This window comes from Chaetodon trifascialis, chromosome 3 (assembly GCF_039877785.1).
Source record: "Chaetodon trifascialis isolate fChaTrf1 chromosome 3, fChaTrf1.hap1, whole genome shotgun sequence".
In the NCBI taxonomy this organism is placed as follows: Eukaryota; Metazoa; Chordata; class Actinopteri; order Chaetodontiformes; family Chaetodontidae; genus Chaetodon; species Chaetodon trifascialis.
Genome location: NC_092058.1, coordinates 8,700,115 through 8,716,555, shown reverse-complemented (window position 1 = coordinate 8,716,555; position 16,441 = coordinate 8,700,115). Strand labels below are relative to the sequence as shown.

Here is a 16,441-nt window from a genome sequence, read left to right as displayed (position 1 = left end):
TCCCACTGTTGCATACATTAAAACGTGTGTTTATTTTGACTGCACAAGTGGGCAGTGGTCACTCTGAAGGGCACCAGTTTATTTCCAGAGTAACCCCTCATTAGCCTTGCACACTGTTCATTTCTCCATCTGATGGACCTAACTTTAAATGGCCTGATTTATAGGGTTCATATGTAGTTCCTTATATTGTAATCGTTCAGAATGTCATCCTCTACACACTCTTTGACATGCATTTTAAACCACAGCATATGAGCCGAGAAATGGCTTGCATCCCTCTTTTAGAGGAGATGTCAATGTCATGCACATTTCAACCTCGTGGCTTGTCTTAGATATACTATTCTAGCAAGAGATTTTATAAGGTGATGGCTTGCAAGGTGAGCTATGTGGAACATGTGCTCATCATGAGGATGAAATTAGGGTGAATTAAAACATAGTTGGTCAAACCTTCATGTCTACAGTTAACTTATGGCAATTTCCCCTGAGCCCTGTCTTCTGGGACCCAGTGCCATTGTGGTTCAGTGCTGTCACCAACTCACCTGATTGAAATAATCAAGGTCCTGTCAGTCATTGTCTGAATTGAGTGCAGCAGTGCAGAACAAATGGTGGTGGAAATTCCCATCGGGCTAGAAATGGAAGCCTTCACCATTGCCATGATTAGCATTAAAAAAAGTGCAGTCATTCATGTCCAGTCAAGTGCAAATAAGGATTTATCTGGAAAATGAATCAATACATTTCATACTGTCTTTAACTTATGAAGGCTGCTGCATTAATGACATTTCAAATGAACTGAGCAGGCTCCCTAGATTCCCATAAATTCCTTTATTGCAGCTCTAGATTTGCAATAAAGGAATGCTTTGCTCTGAAGTCTAGTAGCCTTAGTTAGGCATGCACTTTCATTCTTCATTCATAGGTCAAAAGCATTGATCAGCTTTCATTGAAACAATAATAAACACTATAAAAAATAGATTTTTTTTTGTCTTTTCTGGAATTACACCACTTCCTTCAGTCCTTACACTTTAAGGCATATACTTACCATTCTCAGTGGATATTATAGATGTCACCCCCTTATCCTAACATCGTAACTGCTGCGCCAATATTCAGTAGTGCTGACAGATTTCCACTATTAAACCAGCCGGTCACTGAGGTGAGGAAAGAAAGCTTTTAATTGCCAGTCCAGCACTCCCTGTCACTGCTATATGTGACAGAAAGCCTTGGAGGTTCAAACCATGCCACAGTCTCCTCCAGTGCAGATGAATTAACATAAAAATGCCTCCTCAGCATTTCTCCACTTGAATGTCCCAGCATGTATCAATCATTGCTTTGGACATAAATGGCTGCGTGGTCGGTAGGAACACATCTCACCATCTCCTTGTGTTTCCCTCAAGACATGGGGAAGACTTTTTTCGGAGGACTCTCTGTCACACTGTGCTTGGCTGAGCTGCAGCCTCGTGGAGACTGGAAGTCTCTGCATCCACTTTCCTGGTTGCCATAGTGACGCAGTACATTTCACCAGAGTTGTCTCACAAATGGTTTTGCGATGAGGCGAAATACTTCAGATCAAACAAGTGCCATTATGAAATCAGCCTCTTGCTGGGATAGTGTGATATTTTCTGTTATTTGTTCTGTGTGGCTTGAAATAGTTGTAAGAGAACAAAAAGAAAAACCATAGAAGGACATCAGATTTGTCCGCCATGCTGTTGGTAAGATATGAGGCTGGTAGCGTAGTTGGCTATACTGTATAAGAATTTTTTTTTGCTACTGTACAATAGAAGTGCATATGAGGACTGCAACAACGATTATTTTCTATTAATTTGTCTGTAAAATGAAAAATGTCCATCATGATTTCCCAGACCTTAAGGCGCCATATTCAAATTACAACCCTGATAAAAGACTAATAAAACATAATGTGATAATTTGCTAATCCTTTTGACATATACTCAATTGAAAACAATAGAAAGACAGTGTATTTAATAATTTATCTCATCAGCTTCATTGATTTTTGTTAATATCTGCTTATTCTGAATTTCATACCAGCAACACATTTCAAACAAGTTGTGACAGGAGCAACTAAAGACTGGGAAATGCTCCAAAAACACCTGTTTGGATAATTCCACAGGTAAACAGGCTCATTGGTAACAGGTGATAGTATCATGATTGAATATGAAATCATGAATTCATTCACAATAAGGATGGAGCGAGGTTCACCACTTTGTGAACACATGATTGGATAAAGGAAATTAATACTTGGATACAGGAACACAGCATAAAACCATTGTTGGTAAACACAGGCTGTTTGCACATGATTGTGCTCTGTTTTTATTTCCGTTTTACACGGCGTCCCAACATTTTTGAATCGGGGTTGTGCTTGTTTTATGCGACCAACAGTCCAAAATGTAGATATTTAGTTTACTATCATCAGAGATAAAGAGAAGCAAAAATCTTCAACTTTGAGAAGCTGAAATTGACTTATCTTTGCAGTTCTACTGCATAATGGACATAGTAGTAAAGAACGCATGAAACATCCTCCCACGGTGTGTCTGTGAGAGTGAGACTGAAACAGGGTTTGAGTAAATGTAGAATTAGACTGTGAATGTGTTTATATACAGGTCTGAATCTGTCAGTGTAATCACGCCATTGTTGGCATTTTCCTGCCACATTCTAATTCCTGAGTCTTCCAAAGCCTCCATTCAGTCTTGGTCTTATTTTAGCTGGACCAGAGGAATTGAAATTTTTCCCCCTTTCCCCATGATCCTGTTTGTATTGATCCGGAGGGAGGTGTGAGCTCAGTCGGCTTAGCTGACTGACTGGCCGCAGCAGGTAGGAAGATCCTCGTCTGCCTGCCAAGTGCCCTCTCTGCCCTTGACCTTGCAGCGCTGTAAAGAGATATATCTTCATTAGATCAGTTGGGCTCAGTGGAATGGGCTGCAGATGGGCTCAGAATGGGCTGCTAGTTTCTCACCTTGCAGTTGGCAAAGCAGGGAGGCTTCGAAACTTCGATGCCATTCAGAAACCTCATATTTACAGCATCATTAATATTTAAGCCTGCATTAATTGCTTTGTTATGGCCAACATAACATTATAAATCAATACAGTGACACTGTTCTTAGTTATGAAGCAGACATCATTCGTGTCAGAGTCATTTTTCTGTACACCTTTTTGAATGACCATTATTCGCTTTCCCTTTAGCTCTGCTTGGTCTCCACCAGCTCCTGAGGGAGATATCTAGTTCTGACTGGTTGACTGCTAAATGCTCCACAATGTTTACCAACTAGTTCCCAAACAAAGCTGATGTGAGCAACAAAAGTCAGTCACTACAGTTGTGGTCTGTAAAACCACTCAGGTGATAATAATCTGTGGGTTGTCACCATTACATCTAGCAGTTTGATCCATTGTTAAAAAGATATTGATTTAAAGCAGCTTTGCGATGAGAGTTTAAGCTGCTGAAATCCTTTGGCTTGCTCTTACCTGCCTATGGTAAAAGCAGTTTTTACGCCAGTGAGCAGACCTCCATATATCTGAACTATTTTGGGTGAATTTGGGCTGCTTATTTTTTTGTAATCTTTTATTGATGCACTCCTCGGCCTTGACTCCTGTGGTTTCCAGCCAAGCTGCGATTGCACGTATGTGTGTATGCACTTGTGGTTTTCAACAGTAACTATTTGTAGCAGAAGGGGCTTAGATCTAAAAACACAGACATTTGACATTAATAACACAGTTTGTTCTCGGTGTTTCGGTTCATGGGCAGAGAGGCCGACTTGGCTGAGGTTTAATTTGTGTCAGGATGTTCTGTTTCCTCTTGGGCAAATGCAGTCCAGAAGACAATGACACAGCAGGGGCGCACAGTGACAACAACAACTACAATCACAGCAATAGCACAACCTAATAACCTCATGACCGCAGCAAAAACATTTCTATTTTTCCTCTCCCTGCATGGTTCATTTCTGAGAGTAGAAATTAATGTGTATGTTTGTGTTTGTGCAGCAAGGGAGGACTCACACACAGAGAACAAAAAAGACATTGTGACTAGACTTTGGTTTTTAAGTGTTTTTATTTGACACATTACATTACAGACCCTGAAAAAGTGTGCAAAAGTGCATGTGGAGCAAATGTTTCAGTCAAAGTTGGACTTTTCTCAGTGTGCTCCCTTCACTGTTTGTACAGCCCTATAATGTAGCAAATAGACTGTGTGTGAGTCCTCCCTTGCTGCATTATAACTTTGTCCTTGTCTACTGCACAGGAGAAGAAGGCAAACAAAAGACGGTTTTTAAAGCACAGCTGAATCCACTGTGTTTGTGTCTTTGCAGCTCAGTATGCTTGGGTCAATTTCTAAAATGTATTCTAAATCAATATACAGAACTATTTATGTGTGTGTCAAGGAATGAATGAAATTGAAGCAAAACACGGGTGTGCCATTTCCCATGCACTTCCTTTCACTCTGGTTTAAACAGTGTGGTACTCTGTGTTCAGCTTGCTTATACTGGCCTTTCTCCACCAAACCCAGAGAAGAGCTGTGCAGACCTCTGCATTATTAAAGGATAAGGCTGGCAATATTCTGTGTGTTTTTTATTTTTTTTTTATTTCTCTATTGTCAGCCAAATAATGTTTTAGTCCATATCTCAGTATTTTCTGACTTTCACAGCATTTCTGTGGCCCTCAACGCCAAGCTATATGCACTAAATAAATTCCTAAAACAGCATCATCAGTCATTTGTATTTTCAGCTTCTTCTTCTTCTTCTTCTTCTTATTATTATTATTCGCTGAAATTTGACTGCAATCCTTTTTCAGCGGTGGCTGTCAGTAATTGTGCACCCATGATAATGGGCTGTTGGCTGACCAGACGGAGGATTGTTTGTGTGTTTATTCAGGCATGTCTGCCCCTGTGCTGTAATGAATGCCATGTAAATAATAGACAACCTCTTTGATATAGAGGTGCAGTCCGATGGTGAACACAGATATCGAGTCACAAAGGCCTATTGTGGATGACTCCTATTGTAGGATTAAAATAGTGGGGTGGCTTTTATAATCAATCCTAGGAAGAGTGTGGACACCTGATTAGGATTTTTATGGGGTATTTATCAACCCTCGGAAAGCTTTGTGTCATCACAGCTTTTCTTGCCATGAAAGGAGAAATGTGATCCTCGAGTATTTTTAACTGCACATTGCATTTGTTGTTGTTGGCCATCTGTTTCCCCCAAAAGAGAATGGGTTTGAGATGTGAGGTTTTGTTTGGATAACATCTAAATGCTCCTTATCATTGAATTTTATGGGGGGCTGCAAAAAACAATATACACATTTAATGAATGGGGACTCTGTAGTGCCTAAATCACAACTGCAAACTCTGCAATGCAAGATCCACTATATCTGTGTTCATTAGTGTTAACTCATGACCATTTTACCTTTTTTTTTAGTGCAGTTTGACATGCTTTGTCAGGTTTTTCCAGATGTGCCTGTAATGTAGGTGCAGGTTATTTTATTTCTTTGGAGCTCTTTTAGCTGTCTTGTGTACCTTTTTGAAAATACTCATGTCAGAGTTGACAGAGCTCTTTTCTAACAGCCAGATACTGCTAATTGGGTTTGACATTCAGTTTGATGCAAGTCACCTTTGTTGCAGTGTTTGTAGTGATCGTTACAGCAAAGTTAAAGTCCTTTTCCATGAAGTGTTGTGATATTTTGTCTGCCCCCTGTTGTTATTGTGCACAGAGAGCAGCAGACAGTAAAGAGTAAATTGTTTATATAATTATAGGCTTCGGTAAACAAAAGGGTAATTGGTCGAAATCTAAGGGCTCATAGCAGTTTAATGGGATTTATGTGCTATAACGTATGAAGGTTACTTTACCTTTGGTAAACTAGGAGAGTCTAAGGTGCTCCTGGTGCTCAGCATTGCTCTGCTTTAGATTCATAGTGGCACCTTTCCCAACCACATTATCAAAGCTGGGCTGGGAATGTTATGGGAGCCTGTCAGGTACAGATCTGATTTTATATCCTTTAACGCTTGATTGGCTGCAACATCTCTTCACATCCAGAACAACAACATGGCAGCACAGATATATAAGGACATCAGGGTTTGCCCCAGAAAAGATTACATTAAAAAATATTCCCCAATGCTTAGGAGCTTAGTGAGCCGCCTTGCTGGTGGAAACCCTGGTCATAATGAATACATGCAGTTTTTTTCAAGAATGAATGGCAGTCAGTGCAATGTCCTAACAAGTATAGCTGGACCAGCTGTGCATGTGTATGTGGATAAAGTCGCTTGTGACAACAGAAAGAAGACTCCCCGTTTTTTTGGAAAATGAGGACATTCTGGCTTAAGACTTAGGGTTTTGGCTGGAATTGGGCATTTAGTTGTGTGTGTGTGTGTGTGTGTGTGTGTGTGTGTGTGTGTGTGTGTGTGTGTGTGTGTGTGTGTGTGTGTGTGTGTGTGTGTGTGTGTGTGTGTGTGTGTGTGTGTGTGTGTGTGTATATCTGTGTGTGTGTGTGTGTGAGTGTGTGAGAGAGAGATTGGGGGAAGAGTTGTGTATGGAGGCCATTGGTTTGTTTTCATTGCACCTGGCCAGCACTTTTATTTTATCCCAGTTCTACTGTTGTTGATTATCTAACATCTGTGTCTCGGTTCAACACTGTGTCTGAATTTATCTGGGTCTTGACTGTGTTGTGTGCTCGCACTGGAAAGTTATAGTCACAGATTGTCAGTATTTCAGTACTGAATTAGCTTAATGTTGATGAGCACGACAATGCAGCGCTCAGTGAAAATTAAGAGGCTGCTTCACTGGAAGAAAATAATAGAAATGTTCTGATGATAGTTGTGAGTCAGGCAGCTCTTGAAACATCTTGAAAAACTGTTGATTAAAGCACTAAATCATGAAAAACATAAAAAAGATTTCTTTCCGTTTATTTAACTTCCAAATTGGAAGTAGTTTTCCAACGTCACAGCTTGATCACCATCTTGATTACCAGTTCGTCCAAAACCGTTGAGTGTCTTGGTTTATTTCACTTAACTGCCAGAAAAGTGAAGATGAAGAATATAAGTCCACATTGTTTACTTTTACTACTTTTCTGTGAACCGAGGAAACCTCTTTAACCTTCCTGTGTCTTCTTGCCCGTCTGTCCTCCTCTTGCTGTAATGCCATTAGATGGCTGAAATTTTCTCCCTCGGAGGAGCTATTGATTTGTAATCTGGCTAGCCGTTAAATGCCATAGCTTCTCCACCATCATTCACCCTGTTATTCCATTTTCTGTCAAACGAGGGACTATCAGTACAGTATAGATCAATACAAATCATACACCATTACCTATGTATGTCCAGGCCCTATCTAATTTTCCAAAGAGCTGTTTAAGTTGAATCAAATGATTGCAGGCTCGCTCAGCTGTGGGACACTTGATCAGAGAGGTGTGGTGACATTGACCTGACAGCAGAGGGCAGCCAATTTATTGTTTTTACCATAGAGACACATAAGACTGATGTTAAACGTGTGGGAGCTGAGTGCTTGAGGTATCTTTGGCAGAACCTGGACCCCATGACAAAAAATACAATACATTCATCTACAAGAAATGTATACGGTTTTAATTTTTTTCTGGCGTGTGCAAAATGTGTTAAAGTAAACATGAATGGGAAGGCCGAATGTGAGAAATTAATTGCTCTGCAGTGACACAGACAAGTGTATTTCTCTGCTGAGACAACAGGGGGCAGTTTTGTCCCAATCAAGACTGCTAGCGTCTACGTAGATTCCCTTCAGTCAGGGTCCTGTGGTAGAAAAACCTGAGATAAGAGGGGGATCAGGAACCCAGTGAATTACACAACAGTATGTGTTGTGTGTGTGTGAGATACAAGGTGTGTGTCAAGCATATGGCAAGAGAGGAGAGAGCGTGTGTGTTTGTGTGTGGATGGGAGAAGATGAAGAACTAAGCAAGATGGAGAGGAGGGAGAAAAGGTAACAGCACAAGAGGGGGAGTGAACCTCCTTCGGCCCAGAAATCCTCGTGCTGTTATGTAACCGTGTCGGCAAACGGGGAGGAATGTGTATATATGTGTGTGTGTGTCTGTAATTGTGTGTGTGTGGTGGGGGGTTGTGACCAATTGATAGAAAGTGACAAAATCCTCCTCACATGCAGGCAAGCTGCAGGGCAGACCTCAGTGACACTAACACGGGATGAACGGGGGGAGCGAGGAGGAGAGGAAACATCAGAGGTAGAACATTTCTCTTCTACCACACAAGTCCGACCATGACACATCGTCCACGGAGCCAGCTCCTTCTGTGGCACGCGGGCCAGTCTGCAGCCTCGACGCTGGAGATTTCTATCACGTCTGAGTTCTCACACAGTCACTATCATTAATATCCCCCACCAATTCAGCATGTCAGGCTGCTGTAGAACATCCTGGAAGAAACAACCACACAGGTCTTTATAAGGTGGTGTACAGATGCTCCAAAGAATAAACCAGACACAGCTCAGGTGCATTTTTTTTATCTTTAAATATTTTTTTCTCATGGAAAGGGGTGTGGATGTTTTCTGGTATTGTTACGGAGACTAACAATGTTGCATATTTATCATGATATTTACTAAAGCTGTTGATTATTCTATAGTTATTTGAGCAAAAATGAAAAATTCACTCATTTCAGGCTCTAAAATGTGAGTATTTGCTGCGTTTTTAGGCTTTTATTGTGGTGAACTGATTATATTTTGGTTTGGGACCATTGGTTAATCAAAGCAAGCAGTTTAAATTCGTCAGCTTGGATTCTGGGAAATTCAGACATTGATTAATCCTTTGAAAACTCATTTCTGTTCATCAAAATGACATATTTAGAAGTTTTTGTGATGGAGAAAAAAAATCATTGGCTTAGATATTACTCTACACCTTTGCCTTCATTTAGCATGTGTAGATCTAAATTGTCCCCGCCCCTGTCTCCACCCACCCCTCCGCCGTTCGCCTGCAGCTTCGACTCAAATCTAATCAGCAGCTTAGCTCTCTGACGATCTGTTTTGAGTGAAGTTTGCTGTAACTTACTTCATCAACACCCCCAAGCCGTACAAAGTGTCCTGTCAGCGTTTGACATGAATCATCATGTGACTTGGCACGCCAACGTTGGATCTAGCACACTGCAGATTTGTTTGGACTCAGTAAACAGATAAAACGCAAGATAAATAAACTTACCGACATGTTGGCTCGTACTCACTGTGTCCCCAGGATAAATGGATGGAACAGCATCAGGCCTCAGTACAAGTGAGGAGTCTGCAAACAGGGCTCTCTGCTTTTCAGATCCTTTGGTAAATCATGATGGCTTGCAAAATGCCCATACGTAGCTACACCTGTCTTCTCCTCTGACGCCTTCTTTCACAGTAACCCCATCCTGGTATGTGCTCTACCAGGTGAGCTACTTGGGCACCCTGTGATGGGCATTTTTCACAATTTCCAGAAATTTTACAAACGAAAAGATGAATTAATGTTAAAAATAATTGGTAATAAAATATTTGCTAAATGCAGTCCCAGTATTTCTACCATTAAAGCCTGGTTTGACCTTGTTTGGGCCTAACTAGACAAATAATAAATGGGATCATTATGCAGTTGACTCAGATGAAATGATTTTTCTGGATGTAATTGCTCTCAGCCTCGGTCTTCCCTCCTTCTTCTTCGCCTCTCAGTGACTTGTCTGTGTTGTGCGTTTGATTTTTGCATCGCATGTGTCACAGTTGGCATATCATGCCGTTGCAGTTAGTTTCATCATTCTGAATTTATTTATTAGTCCTGTGGGATCCGCCCTCTCAGCTCAACGCTGTCAGGATCTGTGGGCAACAAAGTCTCTCAGGACCCTTCTGCTCACATTTAACAGCTGAACTGGGCCGGGGGGGTCGGGGGGTGGTTCACTAAATGCTCTTGTGTGGTGCAAAGTTTGCTGTAATATTTCCCACCAAACAATATGCTTCTATCAACTACATTTCTGCAGATGTGAATGCAGCAAGATTATTTTTAATAGGTCAGTATGATAATTTATTAGACATGGGTTGCCAGAATAAATCACCACCACCAGAGTGTGTGTGTGTGTGTGTGTGTGTGTGTGTGTGTGTGTGTGTGTGTGTGTGTGTGTGTGTGTGTGTGTGTGTGTGTGTGTGTGTGTGTGTGTGTGTGTGTGTGTGTGTGTGTGTGTGTGTGTGTGTGTGTGTGTATTATTTTGGTCTGATTTGGAGAACAGTGCTCGCTCCATCTACCACCGAGGCGATGGAGGCAGAGAGCAGCGGGCCAGAGATGCAGGTCATGGATCCCCATGGGGCTGGGCTGGTATTCAGGACTTATACCAGGCCTTCCGGTCCCTCAGGACCCCTGCACTGTGTTCTCTCTCCCTCAGCTTCTCTCTCTCTCTCTCTTTCTCTCTGGCTGGGGAAAGAATTTGGGTCTGAGACTCGGGGCATAGTGTGTGTGAGTTTTGAAAAGGTGAACTGTAAAGGAAGATATATAAGAGTTGCGCCACTAGCTAAATGAATTTTAATTATGTGGCCTCAATCTGACTTTTGTGTTGTGAATTTTAATGATGTTTTTTTGGCTGGCTGGCTAGCAGGCCAGTTGCCATAGCGCTGCAGCAGGGAGAGAAGGATGAACCGTGGCCCCATGTGTGCGCCTCACTGGAGTGTTTCCACAGCCCAGTTCTTTCCACAGTCCAAAGGTTCTGTCAGCTCGTTGCACTCGGTTGGGGGTACACGCTCTCCATCACCATTACCATACATGCCACTGCTGCGGCGCAATGTCAAGAGGGTGACTGCGGAACAGGTCTGGGTCTAAAATGATTTCCAAATACTTCACGTTCATGTTACCCACAAGGGCAATAAAGGATAAAGGGAGATGTTGATATCTGTTGAAAATCTCTGACAGCTCACCACACACCATTACCTAATTTTGCTCTCTGGACTAAAAATTTACAGGTTCTTTGTAATTAGTATTTGGGATAGTTAAGTTAATATACTTAAGTTAAGCCGCAGCAGTTTCAGATCAGCTGTTCTAGTTATATCAACATGTGCCATTTATGAGCAGGGAAAGTGATTACAACAGCTGTAAACGTGTTTACATCTGCTGTGACTGTGGGCATGTTAATATGGAGGTCTGTGGGGATTGACTCACTGTTGGAGGCAGCCATTCAGTGAGCTGCAGTTTTTGGCCCTTTGGCATTGGCTTTATTTTGCAGCCCTGGAGGTTGCTGCTTGGTATGTTGATGTGATGACCCTTCCTTTCTCTGTGGTTTCCTTGGTTTGGGTCACTGACTCGTTAGGAAAAATATCTGGCTTTCTTTGACTTCCTATATCTTTTCCTACCATTCACCTGTTCACTTTGTCCAGGACTCTGTGCAGGTAGTGGACAGAAGTTTTGTGTTGCCAAGCGAGGCAGTGCAGCATTTTACTGTATGATCTGACATCTCTGGTTTTGTTGGACCACCACCCATAACACTACTGTGGTGAACTGCAGTCACAGTGGGTTTGGCAGTACTCAAAATAATTTGAATTAATGGTAACATCAAAAATATTGCTAAATGGAAATGTTGAATACTTCATTACATTACATAGAATACATTGATTTTTTTTTTAAATTTGCGGTACAGTACAATATAATTATTTGACAGCTGTACTCCACTCAACAACACAATGTCTGCTATCGTAGCTGGTAAACACTTTTATAGTACTGAGGAAGGTGTAATATGTACTGCATGTTTGAGTGTGCGGTTGCAGAACACTAATGAGCTTAATGCTTCTTCTGCTGATAGTCTCATGTGCCTCCCATTACTTTAATCACTAAGTTAAGAGTTTGATTTTGGTTATCTACTCAAGCAAGACATTCTCACATAGCATTTGTTATAGTGGGCTTTTATGTAATCGTGTATTCATTTTATTCAGATTATGCTGTACAGAATTTCAACAAAATACAAGAAGTAACTGTACTGTACAAAATATCACCAATGAACATTCACAGCACTCACTTTGTATGCATGCAGGCACATGCATGTGGCAGCAAATGCATGCATAAACACGCATCCACATATTCAGTACACAAGTAATGGTTAAAAACTGGAACTGCACACATAGAACAAACTGTTTATTGGACTGAATGAATTACTGGACTTTATCCAGTAGAATATTTACATTTTTATAGACTGGATAAATGCAGTTGGTGGCTTATATGTGCCATCTAACTTGATGTAGGAGTTGTAATTGTGTGCTGTGGTTCTGTCCATGTGATACATATTTGTGTGGGCTGTTTCTGTAAAACAGGGAAGCCATAACATTATATGACATTTACAGTGCTGGTCAATATGGTCTGTATTTGCATTTAGTTTTTGTGTTTACATCTTTCCAATTGAGGGTTTGCTTAGATCCATTCACGCTCTATTCTGCTCAACAGTAGATTAACCCATGTTAACAATAATGGTTTGATTCACATCGAGCATCACAATGTTTTTAATTTCACTTCTTAAAGTTAGTGAAACTGCTAAAATACAACAAAAGACTGTAAGATTTTGCAGACAAAATACCATTTCTCTGTCAAAACAAGTTTTAGTACCTGTTTAAATTTATTTTAATTTCAGAATTCAAACAGCTAAATAGCTTCTAGAAGGGAAATTAATAGACAGACACCAAAGTATGAATAGATCATAGTTTAGGCAGTTGGTGGCTGTGTCATGTTATGAATCAACTCTCGTGAGCTTTGGAAAACTTAATTTTAGCTGTTCTAGAAGGAACCATCCCATGCTTCTAAAACTTTACACAGCGTCTATGACATCTTGCAAGCATTTGCTTTTGTTATCACATGAAGCACTTTTATTCAAGTTCTTGGCTCGCAGTGTGATGCTGCCTTCAACTGCTCTGTAAACTTCATTCAAATGTTGGAGTTAAGAAGAAGTTAATGTGAGCTGACATGCTTTTGGATATAAATAATGTTTTTCTTTTAGACTCAAGCAGCACCAAGCTACCTGACTGTGCTTCAGCCGAGTAAAGAGGTGTGAGTAGAACATTGTGTGCTGTAACTGCTGTTTTAAATAACTTAGCATTTAAATATACTGTATATTGTATAGTAGCTTCAAACAGTTTAGGATGCCAAGCCGTGACAGAATAGGATATATAAATAATAGAATAATAATAGATCAGATTTACCACAGTTGTTGATGTAGCTTCCAGCATTTCCGCCCCATAAATGTCATAACTCAGCAGCTAAGACTTCGACTTCCCTGGTGTATTTACCACTTTGCTGTGTTGTTCGTGTGTGCTCAGCTTGTACTGTAATTATGCTGTTTCCAAGAGCATTTGAAGCCAGGCCAGGCTGCCCTCAATGATGCACTCATGCAAGATGGTGAAACATGTAATTTCAAGCTTAAGGTGAGCAAAACTGTTACAGTACAAAGTGACTAGTTGGATTAAAGCTGTGAATGGAAAATGCTGAATGGAAAACTGTTCAAAGGTGGGAACATTTCAAAATGACTGAAACCTGCACACAAAGCAACTGTTTCCACCATCCCAGATTATTTTGTCTTGACAGAAAGGAGCTCGTACTGAGTGACTGGGCGACATGCAGCTCACAATGATGTACAGTTCACTTTCGTGGAAATGCAACTAAATCTGTGCAGGATCCTTATTACGCCCTGCCTTCGACTCATCCATTTATCCATCCCTCTACTACAAGTTCTCTAACTTTATTTAGACACATGGCCGCTATCCGTTTTGGGAATCAGCCCAGCAGTTGCTCTAAGAGTGGATTGAGTCATGACAACCCATTAATCCTCTCCCTTTCTTTTCCTGCCTGGCGTTTGCTCTCTTTCTCACCTTCCCTTTTCATGTCTCTGCGACCTTCCCTGTATCTGGCTGCCAAAAGCCGAGTGCTTCTGGAGTTGCTGTACTGGCGAGTATTTGAAGAAGGCACATTATGATCCTCTGTCTCCGCAGTCATTTGTTTTCCCGCCGTGTGTTTGTTGTCGGCCAGGTAAACTGCAGACATTACAGCTCTGCCGCATGCCTGATATATCTTTATCATATGTCCACCTGATGTGCATTTAACGCCCACGCTCAGTCATTTTTAAGTCTAATTTTTCCACACAGAGCACTTTTTCACCCACCTCCCATATCCTCCCTCTCTTCTCACCATCATCTCTCCCCCTCTCTCTCTCTTTGTCTCTCTCGCTCTCTCGCTCTCCTCGTGTTGTGTTCATTCAGCTCTGGGCCACTTTGCCTGTCTGGCCTGCTGAATGGATGGCAAAAATCGCCAGTGTGTGAATGGGTGTTTGGTTGGCTTGCTTTGTTAATGGTGTGTGGAGGGGACGATAGGTAGACTGCACTGCCTGCATTTTGTGTGTGCAGTCAGAGAGCGTGCAGATGTGTGTTGCTTGTAGCAGCAGGGATCAGGATTGTCTCTGTGAATAACAAGGTGAAAGGAAAAGTGAAATACTGACATCTTGGATTTTAGCCATTGCCACCTCACCCCCTCCCTTCCCACCTCCCACCCCAATTGTTAGAGGTGTGAGCTAAAGCTAGATGGATTGCAAATAGTTTCGTTTTTTTTTTTTTTGTATCTCACGCTCACACACACACACGCACACACACACACTCTGTCACACTCCAGGTTTGCTCGCATCCTCTGCATCCATCTCTATGCGATCCGTCTCGTTCGCTTTCTCTCTCTTGATAACGTCTCTTTCTGCCACTGCCTTTACCCCCTCTCTGTATTTTTGACTCCCTCTCTTTCCTCTCCTCTCCTCTCTCTCTCTCTTTCTTTCTCTCTCTCTTTCTCTCTCTCTCTCTACCCACCCCCTCACTCTTACACCCTCTCTCCCCTTGGTTTTGGTGCATTGCAGTGGCTCCACCACCACATTGGAGACACAACAGCCTTGGCAAACGAGGTCTCCCTTTCTCTCTCTATCACTTTCCCTCGCTGTCTCTTTCTCTCTCTCACATACGCTCACACACACACGGACAAACACACACACACACTTGATACTTTCTATTCTCTTGTTTTAGCCCCAATTTCCCATCTCTTTCACTTTCTTGCTCTCTCAAGGCTTATCGAGCGCGAGAGACAAAGCCTTGAGAATGAGCCCAACAGTAACCTCAAACATTTCCATATCAAAAAGCTGCACAAGATTTGAAATAAAAGACGCAAACACAATCCTTTGCCCTCATTTTTGCTAGGACGACTTGCAGATTTCCATATGCACACACACCACAGCCTTCAGAAGCCCCGTGCTTCTCAAACGGTTGCAAGGCAACCACCTCTTCAGTTTTCATGATGGATTGCTCTCTGATTTCTGAGGAATAAAGACACTTCATAGATCTTTGGAGGACAAAGACTTTGTAAGACTCGCTGTTTGTGTCATCTATCACACCTGAATAGACTGCCAGGCGACGGGCACTGTAGGAGGTGACTTACATTGTGTCATAGCATCAATCCAGCTCAGCCCTGTGTCGTTCTGGATCTGCCAGCACTGATTAAACATGCATTTGATGAGGGATTCTTCTCCAGTATCATGTATTCTCAGCTGGATATACCAACAAACCAGCAAAAGGATTTCAGCATCACAGTCGCGGTACAATGATCTGTCCTCTTTCAACACCTCTGTATTATTATGTATGTTTTTGCCAAGGTTTCACAGACTTACAAAAGAAGAAAATCAGACACCTTCAAATGATTCCTCAACAGGTCTTTATATACCTTTCTCTAATGATTTTATTGCAAAAAAAGTGGTACAGCTACTATACATTCAAAACATATAAAACATAAAGGTCAATATCCTGCTCTCTCTCTCTCCACTAATTTAAATACCAACTCAACATTATTGTCTTTAATTTTACTTTTAACCTCCTTGAGGTATTTTAGGTGATAATTTCTTTTCTCAACAGGTAAAACTTGCTGAAAACGTGGCGAATGTGTGCTTGTGTTACCTATTTGTACGTCTCCTCTGTTCTTAAAACATTTGAGTGAAGTCTCTGTTTCCTTTTTCCATCAGTCCTTTTAATCTGTATTCAGCATTACAGAAAATATTCTGCTTCATAAAAATATTAAGAGGGCTGGAGTTAATATCTGGGGAGATTGTGATGCTTTGTTGGCAGTGCAGGAAAGATCTGCTGACTAAATTCAGGCTGTACTTGACTTTGGACTGACATTCAAACCCCATCACACCGTCCCATAATGGTCAGATTAGTTGTAGGTGCTGTAATCGGACCAATCAGGGCCAACGTTTTAATACCTGAATGAGAATCAGCCAGAACTACTATCAGATACTCAATAATGGAACAGTGTGCTCACACTCTGAAAGGTTGGCTCCTAAAGGGTTACCGCAGAGAGTCGAACCCCTGACCTTTCCCTTCCCTAATGTTTCTTTGAAAGGCAAAGAGTTATATCACTGTATCAGTTATACCTCTTTTCACTGTAAAGAAGCAATTTAGGAAGAAAGTTGTTTTTTAACCTTTCGTGAAGGTCAAAA

The 16,441-nt window shown here is 41.4% G+C and overlaps 1 protein-coding gene across 1 annotated transcript in view; it reads left to right on the top strand.

Annotated features, from left to right (window-relative positions):
* Positions 1 to 16,441, top strand: part of slc12a5a (solute carrier family 12 member 5a) — a 152,366-nt gene that overhangs the window by 438 nt on the left and 135,487 nt on the right. The gene's annotated exons all lie outside the window — the stretch shown is intronic.